At 40.5% G+C, this 12,730-nt stretch overlaps 1 protein-coding gene across 3 annotated transcripts in view; it reads left to right on the top strand.

Moving 5' to 3' along the window:
- Nucleotides 1–12,730, top strand: part of gabra3 (gamma-aminobutyric acid type A receptor subunit alpha3) — a 128,161-nt gene that overhangs the window by 30,859 nt on the left and 84,572 nt on the right. The window lies entirely within an intron of this gene.

Raw genomic sequence — 12,730 nt, 5'->3', positions numbered from 1 at the left:
TTTTTTTTAATCATAAGCACTACCGGTGTAGAAAAAGGAACCATGAATTCACCTTAATTTAGATATAAAACTTGTTTTTAATAACTTTTTCCAAGAACAAAACAGGCATTGCGCAAATTGTACTGCTATTGATAATACTATCTTTAACAGACTGATAACATATGAAGGCTCTGAAGAGGCTAAATAATACAAAGAGCCAAAAATAAAACCTCTCAACATTGCCAAGAAGCTCAAGTATAAAACTTAACATTCAAAGGCAAAAACAGGTTCCATTACAATAAACAATCCAGAGTTACTAAATGAAAACTTCCTGTTAGCATGGCGGCTAGCTGATTACTGCTAGTTCTGATTGACTGTTTCCGACTGAGCGGAGTAATTATGCAGAACAGGGAGGAGATCGATTATTTTTTTAGAGATTATCTGTCTCATGTTAGGACAGCGAAAGTTTTAATACGTATGTAAAATTTATTTTTTTTAGGTTAGATGCTGCAGCTTTAAGCAGGTTCGGTGTGAGAGTCACTACCAGGTGGAGCAGAAGCGGCGCTCCGTCTGTCAAATATTACTACCTGCAGCGTAGCAGCGGTTCAACAGCGAGAGCAGAACCAGCGTCTGACATCACAGCTCGAAGACTTAAATAATTTTGCGGGTTATTTGTTTAGCTTTCCGACCATCATGCTAATCCGGGTGAGTGTTTGTAGCTGTGCGCGGCTTCACCTGCTATCTGATCCTCCGTATGTCTTTTTTACTGCAGTGAGCCTCGATGTAGCCAATCTCCGTCAAGTATGGCATTGTTTTTATGTCGTTGTGTTGATGCATTTTGACTGCTTCAATTTTCCGCCGCAACACGCAAACTTCCCCATTCACTCTGTGCGTTATAGGATTTGTTGCTGCGCGCTTGCGCAGAGTGAAGGAAAGAGGAGACCAGCTGCACAGGCAGGTTGGAAATGAGATGCAGGTGATCGGTATCGGCAACAAGAGACAATGATCGCCGATCACCGATCAATCACTTTTTCAAGGAAATCGGCCGATTATGATCGGTACACCTCTATTTCTTTGTGTGTGTGTGTGTGTGTGTGTGTGTGTGTGTGTGTGTGTGTGTGTTTTAGGGAAATAATGTGATTTTTCTTGTTTCTTTTTTCCCAACTCGTGTTGAGAAGTTCAATTTATTATCCCTCACAAAAAAAAGAAAAGAAAAAAAAAGAAAAGCAATGTGGTTAACCACAGTTAAATGTATTTTGGATTGATCTAATTTAATAATAACTGAAATACATTTTTAATGGTTTTGTTCTGATTTTATTCCTCATGCTTGATAGTCTTGAATATGTGAAATAAAATAAGACGAAAAAGCTGTTGGGGAGCAAATTCTGTTTGCGGCTCGGCACGTTTAGCTCACATGTAGCGTTTCGCCTTTCCTTCCGTTTTGCTGATCGCAACATTAAGTTGTACAAAACAAGCCATTAGGTGGCTTATAAGCTGTAAAATAGCCGGAGCGATGGTCCGCTGCGGTCTGCGTTGTGCTCCAAGCAGCTCCACGAGGCCGGAGGTGAGACATGAGCACAGGTGGTTTGTGCTAGGAAAGGTATTGCTCTTCAGCGGGGATCCCTGATGAACTCTGACACTTTTCACCTACGAGGCAGGCCTCCTGTCCCAGCTGCTTTCCGCCGTTTTGAAACCGCAGCTGCCCTGACTTGTGCTCAGACACGGGGTGCAGCCGTAGTAATTATACGAGCCACGCCGGTTTAAATGCTTGCTCTCCTTATGCTATCAGATCAAATCTCTTCCAGCAGCTTAATTAATTTTATAGCAGGCAGTTTTCCTATTGGATATTCTCCATAATCATTTCAATTCAGCAGGGAAATTACGAAGCAAGATGGATTTTTTTTTTTTTGTTTTGTTTTTTGGGGGGCCTGGGGCAAGTGATTTAAAGTAGACGTCTTCACAATGGACTAATTGTGACCGGTTGATTAATAGAAATGGTTTTAATTATTGTCTTTCTTAAACAGATGCTGGATTGATTGGGGCATGTTCCGTCGTGCTTCTGCTGAATCGCACCAGAGGTCGTTTCATTGTGTCTGATTTGCAGCTTTTGATAAAGGGACATCAAACATTTTACCTTCAGCAGCATCTGTGGAGAATTAACCAGCTGTCCTTTGTGCAAATGTGCTCAACCGGGGTACGCGTTACACATCCCAGCCATTTGCAGCCTGACGGATGTGATGGCTCACAAAAGTATCTAATTGCAGACTTTTTTTTTTTTTTAAACATTTTGCCACGCAGACTTTCAACATGTGTTTACTGGGATTTGAAGTGATCCAATGCGCTAAGCGGCGCATTGTTGTGAAGTGGGAGGAAAAAAATTGCACAGTTATTCCATTGATTAAACTCTGTTGAGGTGGAGTGTCAGGAGTGTACATCCTGCTGTCCAATCTGAAAGACCTGGAGCTGCAATAGGTCGTGCCGTCCGGGGCGCAGCGTTCCACCGTCTGACATGAAAATGCGTTTAAAACATAAGGTTCTCATCGAGAGTAATCTAAATGTTTCATCGGCTGTCGCCGCGCGGGCCCGCGTTGTGGCAATACAGGGATCTCCTTCTTATAAAGTTCCCCCAGAACACCAAAACCCAAATGTTTAATGTCTGACAGTGACACCGTTTTGCTTTTAGCCTCACTTCCGAAACCACATTTCTCTTCTGCCCTCGCTGCTGACGCAGAAATCTGTCTTAGTTTAAGAAAAAAAACAAAAAAAAAAAACAAGAACAACACTCCTATATATATTTTGCAAATGAAACTTACGAGGTCACGCAGGCATTTCCCCGTTCTGGTGTGTAATCAGGAGAGTAAACTGTCCCCAAGCAGATCTTGGCAAAAGCAGCCTGCGTCAGACCGATTATTGCCAAGTGTAGCTGCGAAAGATTCGTCAAGTCACTTCTCCATAAATTCAAAGGAGATTAAGTCCATTTAACTCAGATTAAACTGGACCATTAGCCCGCTTCATTCCTCGGTCCCATTGTTTTTTTCAGCACCTTAACAACTCTCTCTGACGATTAGTCAACAAAGCGTTGGCGCGGCGAGATGAAAGCGACAACACAATGCGTCGCTCCTCTGGCCCCCGCCGAAAACAGCAACAGAGGGTCATTGTCATGTGGTGCCATGTTCATAATGGATCCTCTTTGCTCTCATTACATGTCTGTGAGGGTGGGAAAAAACTGAAATCCTGACAAATTATCTCTGGCGTAACATAATCACGATGAGCCCCAGCAGAGGCTGTTTTGCCTGGCAGCCCTGATGCATTGATCACTGGCTTGTGATGCAGCCTGATGCTCATAATTTCACGCATCCTCCCAGTCCCAAAGCCGAGAGAAAAATGTCCTCCTCTGTACAAGAAGGTTCCTGTGTGAGCTGCAGCCTGTCTGTCTTTGAATGTTACATTTTGTCACTGTGATTCTCACTGCTGAATGAGAAACCGGCCTTTGCTCCATTTTGTGATAGTTAGCCTTCCTACACAGTCAGGAAAAGTCTGGAGAAGTGTGGGACTTTGCTTTAGGTTCTTCTGCTTTAATTTGGGCCTGGAGAATTGTGCAAAATGTATTTTCCAGACTTCATTCCCGACTCTACTGTTTATTTCTTACCTATCTCCCCAACTGATGGTTTATGATCCATAAATTTATTCATTCATCCTGTCATCAGTTGACCACTTTCATTTTTTCCATCCATTTGTATCCATCAGTTAATCCATCTTCACATGCACACATTCATTCAATTACAACATTAACCGATGGTTTGCGAACCATCATTCAGTCCTACATAAAAAAAATAGATTTTGTAAAACTGAAATCTAGCAGGTATTCACACCAGTCCTCTTTAGGTCCGCTTTAATCTAGTTTGTTTTCCTAGAAAGTCCGGTTTGTTTGGGGAAGTGAGAATGAGAAATCGAACTGTGATGCGAACCAAAACAGCGATCTCTACGGTTCGAGTGCATCATGTGGATGCAAACGGATGGGAAACCACTCCAAAAGCAAGAAGTGGACAATATCATAGGGCATTCTGGGTAAATACAACCAAAACAAACACGTGAGTTTAGGGCTAGCAGGAGAAATAGTTTGTGGTCTTTAACCAGTGTCAAAACAGAAGTCCTACATCTGCTAAAATCTGACAAGGTCTATTTGTGTTTATATTTTGTGAAGAAGGAAGTTGTGCTCATTTCTTCTTCATAGGTTTACATGTCACTCCCTTCAGCAGTTTTTGGTGCAGCGCCACCACAGGCAAGAGGGGGAACAGGCTTTACAAAGAGTTTTGGTTTGTTTGACACAGTGCAGCGTGAAGGAGAACCACACCAGCCGAAAACGTAACGTGTCCAGTCGAACCGAGTCTCCGGTGTGATTGAGCCAACCGCTTCCTTCCAGGGGCTTTAGGATGCCAGCTGCGTCGAGATCCCCAGCAATAACGAATATGTTCTTTGCTCGAGCCGCAGCGTGATAATAAACATGCCAATCTTCCTGAGACTTATTTAAAACCGGCACAGCTACCGGGCCCTCCTGTCTGTGTGTAACGTCTCCGAGTGGCGAAAACAATCGAAGGCATTTGCATGTGTAACGTAGCGCAGATTACTGTTAATATTCAGTCCGTGACCGCTTCATCAAACTGAATGTGACAAGATCTGGAGCTATTTTTAGTGAACAGCCACTTGGATTACACGGCCATAAAGCTGTGTCCTAAATTCAACAATTACCATCGTTGACAGTGTTTTCTGTCCGATGGGGGAGTCTCGTTTGGAGACGCTCAGCTATCTCTTGAAGTATATCGCAGCTTAAATTTCTGTCTGCTGTGACCGTAATGTAAATATTAAAAGGAAAAGCACAATACATCCCAGCTGACTTGGGCCTAACACTTCCTATTTTACCCCTCATTGTCTGTGTTTTATATTATTTTAATTTCTGCATTGTCATAATAGCATAACTTGTACTAAATCCCTTCAGAGCTTTTAATTCTGTCACAAGTGATTACATCAGTCATTGCTGATTTTTTGTTGTTGTTGTTTCCCCCCCCACACACACACAGAAAATGAACTGACAGCTGAGTTGAAAACAAATGTTAGAACTGGAAATGGAGCAGGCTTTAGGTCTGCTGTCACCTGAGGCAAGCTATTTATAATTTCCAAACAAAAGCGTCAGGCCTTTTTTTCCCCCCCTTACTTTAACTCTCGTTTCGTTTTCTCTGTTTCAAGCGCAATCCGAGGAGCCCCGGGGATTACTGACAAGAATGGGTAAATCAGGTACATTGTGCAGAGTCTGTTTGGTCTGCCTATGTTTTTAATATACAGAAAAGAAATGGAAGCGCTTGGTAACAGCGTTACGCGGCGTTTTTGTACGGCAGCTCTGATCTGATCGAGCTTGTTGGCAAACCATGAAGTGAAATAACATCTGAACAGAAGTCCTACAGGAAATGAGAGATTATTGAGTTTACAGAGAGCTTAAGAAAACACATAAGTCTTTACTTTATTTGTCCCAATGAAACACTGGGTTTCCGTTTACACAGCAGCCAATTTTATCTGCTTCCAGGTCACGAGAAGCCATTAAAGGTCTTCGTACCTCTTGACCCTCGTCACAGCCTGTCACAGTTCGACCACAAACTTTACTGAATGTGATCAGGATGTCACAGATCAATATGGAGTAGTGCTTATCGTGAAACAGAACATGTAGCAATGCAAATCTGAAAAGTGTGGCAGACACTTTTATTTAGGTTGCATTCAGAGTAATTGCAGACTTGTCGATTGCTTCTCAGAGTATGGCTCTCCTTGTCAGTTTAGGAAGATGGCCTTATCTCGGAAGTTGTGAAGTTCTTTTTTTATTTAATTTTCAGATGATGGACAGATTAAAATGTTCAAAGCGTGATATATTGTTTCATAACCAAACCCAACACTTCTCTTTCACTTTTACTGTGTATCTGCTGCATTTCTTTGTCTTCATGATGCCAATTCTTCACTAATGTTCTCTAATAAGGCCTCTCAGATTAAAATTGAGTTTAAATTACACACATGTTGACTCTACATTTATTTTTAAAGAGCTAAAAAAAACTGCTTCAGTGTTTTTCTTCTGTAAATCTTTGCTCTTGACTTTTAAAAAGTCACATAATCAATGACAAGAATGACGGCAAGTGAAACATCTAGAAATTGTCAAACAAAAAGAAGCGGGAAGGAAATTATCCCTGTGACACCAGGGGGCATTTTGCAGCGTTACGGGAAACACAAAGGCAAATCCCTTTCTTTAATGGTTGTTGACAGAGAATTAGCTTAAGCAACATGAAATACTGCGAAACACAGAACAAAGGGAACAGAGAAAATGGAGCAAATAAAAAAAATGAAGCTATCTGCTTACTAGCATTTGTTAGACAGCTCATGATTGGTGTAATTTAACGCAGTCTGGGACTTGGCTTACCCTAAAGCGTGACATCTGTTGAAAGAGAGATGAAGGCGGAAGTTATAAAAAGTAACATTTTGTCTAATTTGCATGTGCGAGGCTCCGTTCATCTGGCTGGAGTTTTGCTCTTTGCGCTTTAATTTAAGCAGCCTGGTTCTGAGGGAATTCGAGTGAACAAATGAGTGAGAATACATCTGAATCCTCGTTAGCGTCGCCATGCCGACAAACCTTGTGGCGTTTCTGGAACAAAGAACAAACCTAGACTGTGATGTTGTGATTTACTTTAACGTCGTCTCTCATGTTTAGTTCTTTTAAGTTTTTCATTTTTCATTATGCGTCGCATTGATATTCTTTAGCTGTTGCCATACTTTCTCACAACTTTTAAAAGCGATCTCGCGTCGATGACGTGACGAGGGGGATGATGGGTTTTCCGCGCCTGCTGAGCTGTGGAGCAGCGCCGGGTCACTGCCACTTCCCCCACCACCCCAATCTTATTTTTCATTTCACGTTTTTCATTTGCAGGCAGATCAGCGCGGTACCTGCCCCCTTTGTCTTTCACAGCGAAGCCTCTGTAAGCGTGTGCAGCCTGTGATGCGACGCCGTCTTTTAGAAAAATGCACTGATGCCTCGGGAAAAAGATGTTGTCTGGAAGGCGGCATGTGTTGCTGCAAAGTCTCAGCGTGCTTTTCGGAATTAATGCTGCCGTCACAGAAGAGCCAAGTGTCCTTCGCCAAGGGCGCTCATCCGCTCCTGTACCATCACACAGATTGGCTTTTGGACCGATAACAGTCAGGGTGGCCCTTTTCATCTCTGGACGCTGTGTGACGGCCCGCCCCAGACGTCTTTAATCCCAGAGAAGTCAAAGTCGTCTTTGAACTCAAATCGTAAAATACTTTTAGAATTTTTACATTAAGGTGTTTTAGCTTGCTTTTGTAACTAACTTTGTGCGTTTCTGCACTTTAAGAACAATCTTTTATGGTTATGTTGGCTATATATCGATGGTGATTCTTTATGCTTGACACACGGAGGATCACTGGCTAAATCCTGCTGCCATTTAAACTTTGAGAACGTGTCGGTTTTATGTTCTGTGAAAAGTGATTGAGAAACATATTCATAATTTTTTTCCAGTTTGTTTTATGGTTGGCCATAACGGAGTAGTTTAAACGTTGCTTTCCTTCACATGATATCCCAGGATTATTTGAGGAGGCATTACATAAGTTTACGTCCACGCATGCGGTTTTAAAGCCAACACTGATGAACCATCAGGTAATTTGAATTGTACTTTTGTTAAAATGTAAATGTGTGGTGAATTACATCTGTTAATGTTTTGTTTTAGCTATACTCGGTTTTGTTTGTCCCCTTATTCATTTCCTACATCCACAACAAGTGTATGGAAGGAGCCAGATTAGCACTTCCTGTATGCATGGGTTCATGATGCCATTGATTACATCAACCAAATGAGCATTTTTTTTATTTTTGTTTTGTACAGTATTGCCCATTTTGAGTTGATGAATTTATAAATGTGGTTAACAAATCTCATTCCAATTTCTTTGTTGGGTTTATCCTATTTTCTATTCAATAAGACCTGCATCCTGCTAGATGTCTCACACCTGACAGACTACAGTGGTAAAAAGGGTCAAAGGTCACATGGAGCTGGAATCCTGATAGTCATAGATAAGAAAGGGAAGAATGAAGACGCTCCACATGCAGCTACTCATGAGCACATCACTATAAATTAATGATTATTACTTTAAACAATGTTTTATATCATCTGTATGCCTGAAATTACAGCTGTGTGTTGTAGAAAGGATTTGTTGCACACTTGAAATTAGCTTACTAACGAGTTCAGATTAAATTTAGAAGTCATAACATGTAATTGGTTAATATGGTATGAAATGGAAAAAGAAACTACAGTTATTTTCTCTACTGTTTCTGATTTATTCTAGCTCATTTAAAACTGTAGAAGTTTTGTGATCTGCAGCTGATCAGTATTAGTAAGAAACATATTGAGTGTCTACTTAATCTCAAATTCAGTCAGTCCCAGCATATTTTATGATCGCAGGGTCCATGTGTCCAGTCAGAGCTAAATATATTTTTTTTTTGGTTGTTCTTTTGTTCATTTACTGATTTATGCTTTTCCTCAATACAATCTGGGTACTCTGGCCTGGAGGCTTTTGAAATTTTCCTCCTTTTAATCAAGTTTTTGCTTTTTTTTTTTTTTTTTTCTCCAGTTATTTGAACATGAGGTTGTCACAGCTGTTCAAATTGACTCACGAGGTGAAGGTTTGAGGTGCATGAGGCGGGAGCCAATGCCGAACGGTCTGCTTGATTGAATCGGAGGAGACTCAGTGGGTGGTGCTCAGCAGTTGAGTTGCTATATGCTATGGGCTCCTGCTGAGGCACTTTCCAGAAATAACCATAAAGCAGCAGCAGCAGCAGCAGCAGAGGTTTGGTGATTGTAGATCTCAGACTGAGGCTGGTGTTTGAATTTATATGGATAAGGTGACAGGTTCGAAGTGTTGGGCGTTTTGTTTTTACAGGAAGCGGATTTTTTTTAATTCAGCCAAATTTACTTAAGTAACTTTGGACCCCATAAAGCACTATAAGAGCTGAAACACCTCTTGTTTAAGGGTAGCAGTACAAAGGAAGGGATTTGCTGACGGAAAGAGGTAGAAAACGAGCGTACACCACAGAAAGAAGTTGCACTGTAGTGTTTTGAAATGCCTTGGTCTCTACATCCGAATGCAACACATTTGGATTATGGTGATTGGAGGTCAAAACTGATGAACTCCAGTGGACACATTGTTTAAACAATTGGACATTTGGGGTCTATACCTGGAGAAAGACCTAAGGAAACTGAAACAGTCCAAAAGTAATCGTAAATATAATTAAAATGTTAGTTATTTTGCAAGTCTGTCTTGGTCATTACAGCTAATTTATGCATTTCATGAGTAGAGATAAGTAAATGCAGCTTTCAAGATCTGATGATGATGGTATCAGAGTTGTGACTGTATAGTACTTAAGTGGAGCTAATGCCACAAAAAAACAAACAAAAAAAAAAACATTTTAAAAAACACTTAGTATTTTAGATGGTGACCCAAAGATGATCAAATGCTATATGAAATAGACCTTTAGCTTAGCATTGATAAAAACCTTCAAAACCAGTTCTAACTTTTGCGTTGGCAGCATTTGGCTCGTCATTTTCTGACAGTTTTTCTGAATCATTCACATCACGTGTCATTTCTTTTTCCTACCAGCTTCAGAAAACGGAGGACAATTTAAAACGCGGTGAAGGCTTCTTCAAAGAAACTAAGTCTTGTCAAAAAAAAATTTCCTGAGTCGACCCTCTCAACACAACAGGACAGCTCATAAATGTCTTCCTTTCTTACTTTAAAATAAGTCTTCACCCGTCAGACTGGACGGATACTTTCATACCTTGGTTCCCATGATATGAACTTCAACACAAACGCATCTTGTGCTTTGAGATCTCATTACACTCTTATGTGCGAGTTGTAAAAGGCCTTTTTTCATGTTTTAGTGAGAAATAATCCATTCTGTCTGATTTTGCAATGAAGTCTTCATTGCAAAGATTTCATAAAAGTGGCGCTTTGCAAAACACGGTGCTTGGAAAGCTCTTTCAAAATAAACACCCATCGGTTCAGTGACAAGTGGAACCCGGTCGCAGCGTCAACATTACATACAACCTCGAACGGTGGATTTTGTAGTCGCTCATTTGTTTACTTCTCTTCTGACGATTGGAGTCCTGCTGCAACACAGGGGTCACCGATCCCCTTGTGGAAACTGTTTGATCCTCTTTCGACGCAGCGGCCAAAACAGGGAAAAAAAGGGAGAGAGGGAGAGAGAGAGAGAGAGAGAAAGCTGGATCTCAAATACACAATGGAAGCCTTTTAAGTATGACGCAGCTGCTACACGTGTGCGTGTTGTGCAGTCCTCAGTCGGTTGTGCCTTCGCTCCCTCATTGTTTCTAAGCTGCATCCGAAATTAGGTAGAGCAATTTCTGAGCCCATTTATTTTCTAATGAGGGGGTCATTTAGTTTTTCGGTAAATTGCTGGGCTGCAACCTCCTTGCAATAATTAATAATAATAATGTGAGAAAGGCAGTAGCCGTGCAACACGAGAGGAAGTGAAGGTGGAAACAAGAAAGGCTTCTGTTGCTCCGTTTCTGTGACGATGTGGCTGACGTGGCTTTTAATGCTCTGCAGCTGCAGTCGTGTCCTGCACTCAGGTTACTGTGTAAATATGCAATGTGCTATAATAATATGTATAAGTAAAGCAGGGTTTTCACTAAATATGAGTAAATATTCTGCATATAAAATGATTGTTTTTAGTCATAAAAAGCAACAAAAATGAGAGCATTACATAAAGGAATGAACTCTGGTACACTGGTGATAATATTAGTTTGTGTATCAGTCAAAAAAAAAGAAAAGAAAAAAAGAAAATTATCTTTGGTAGGGAAGCACTATGTATGGATGTCTTATGCATTTCTGGTTGATAAACTAAAAATGTTATGATGATGATTTTACCAATACTGAAGTCCAATAACAGAGATCCTGGCAGTAAAGGTCAAAGATGCATCTTGAAATCTGAGTGTGTGTGTGTGTGTGTGTGTGTCATAATGCCTTAGTGCTGGCTTTAGCTCCTCCCACACACAAGCACAGAGCAGCCGGTCGAGATATGGACAAGCAAGTGCAACGAAATCTGAAAATAACACAGACAGTACAAGCAATTTGTCAAACACCTGCTGAGCAAGTAGAATACTAACAGGGGAAAAAATACAGTGACACCCCTGTATAATGCTGCATGATGGATGTACTGATGATGCTGGAGTCCAAGAATTAAGAGACGAACAGGGGTTTGGGGACGACCGAGATTCTTTGCTACAAAAACCTTGCATTTCCAGGTCGAAGGATTTTCATCAGTTCTTTCTTTGCCTTGAATGCTGAATTGTGCCGCACACAGAAATATGCCAAGGATGCAGCCGTCACTCTTAACAGCGATATTGTGCAATACGAACCCAAAGAGGCAGTTTCTACCTGGGAAAATTGTATATTTAGCTGTTTCAGACAACTAAATAGGTTTGGATCCGTCTATGCCTTCTTGCCATGTTGAAGTTATTAAAATAGCAAAAAGAAAAATCAAGCTAGGCCAAATAAAGGTTGAATATTTATCCAGATCATTACAGAAAAATCTACATTTTCTACATCTATCTACATTGTTTTGTCTTTTATGCAACAGTGCAACTGCACAAAATGGTGAAATGGGAGAAAGACAGTTCAGATATTTTCACGTTAAAAATCCAAAAAGCTTAGCTTGGATCTGTATTCAGGCCTTATGAGTCAATTCATGGAGACAAATACAATCTAAAGATGGAGCAGGAAGTGCATTAATCCCTGCCTATCATGCTTTTTAAAATGTGACAAGCTCCACGCCATTTAGGTCCAATTATGGTCAAAATCTGAGATTTGTGATTATGGCTAACCAAGAATGGGACTACTTGTAGCTCTCTTTCAACAGTGACTTACTCCCATAGTCTTTACATTTTTTTATGGCTGACAAAAATACTTCTTAACATGTTCAAAGCTTTACAAATGATTTAAATGTCTTCCTGCTCTGCTCTGCTGTGTTCCTTGGTCTTTGTGATGATGTTTCTTCTCTACGGTTCTGAGGCTTTCGCAGGACAGCTGGATTTATACTGAAGTTAAATTACATTCAGCAAGGGAATTAGTTGCATTTGATTTTGTATTCAGATTCAGAGTAAAAATTTTTGGAAAAAAATAAGAAAATACTTATTATAAAAGGATGAAATGTGAAAAAGTTTTGCAAAGCGATGCACGAGTTGTTTTTACAAAATGCACCAGCAGAAATCCCTGTATTTTGTGTGTGTGTGTGTGTGTGTGTGTGTGTGTGTGTGTGTGTGTTTTCAAACTAAATACTTTCAAATGACTCGACTATTGCAGAACAACGAGGACAATCAGCTCATTACAGGCAGACATTATTTACACATTTATCTTTACTGCGGGGTTTGTAAAATAAGATGCAACTTGTTAGAACGCAATTAGAGGAGATTGTTGTTCTCCATCTCACATGGCTCCTTTAGACATTAAGAAAATGATTTCCTTAGCGCCACTGTACAGCGAAAACGCATCATATGGGCCTAAATCACCTTTTAGGATAATCTGCAATAAAGGAAAGTATATATTTACATAAATTCAAGGGTAGAAATGTGGCGCCACAGCATAAATTGTACCTGTGCATGTGTTTAGTTAAGTACGGTTATATTATACGCTTAAATCT

The sequence above is a fragment of the Poecilia latipinna genome, unplaced genomic scaffold (genome assembly GCF_001443285.1).
Source record: "Poecilia latipinna isolate Pla-1442-1.1 unplaced genomic scaffold, P_latipinna-1.0 Scaffold225, whole genome shotgun sequence".
NCBI classification, from domain to species: domain Eukaryota; kingdom Metazoa; phylum Chordata; class Actinopteri; order Cyprinodontiformes; family Poeciliidae; genus Poecilia; species Poecilia latipinna.
This window is presented reverse-complemented; position numbering and strand designations above follow the sequence as displayed.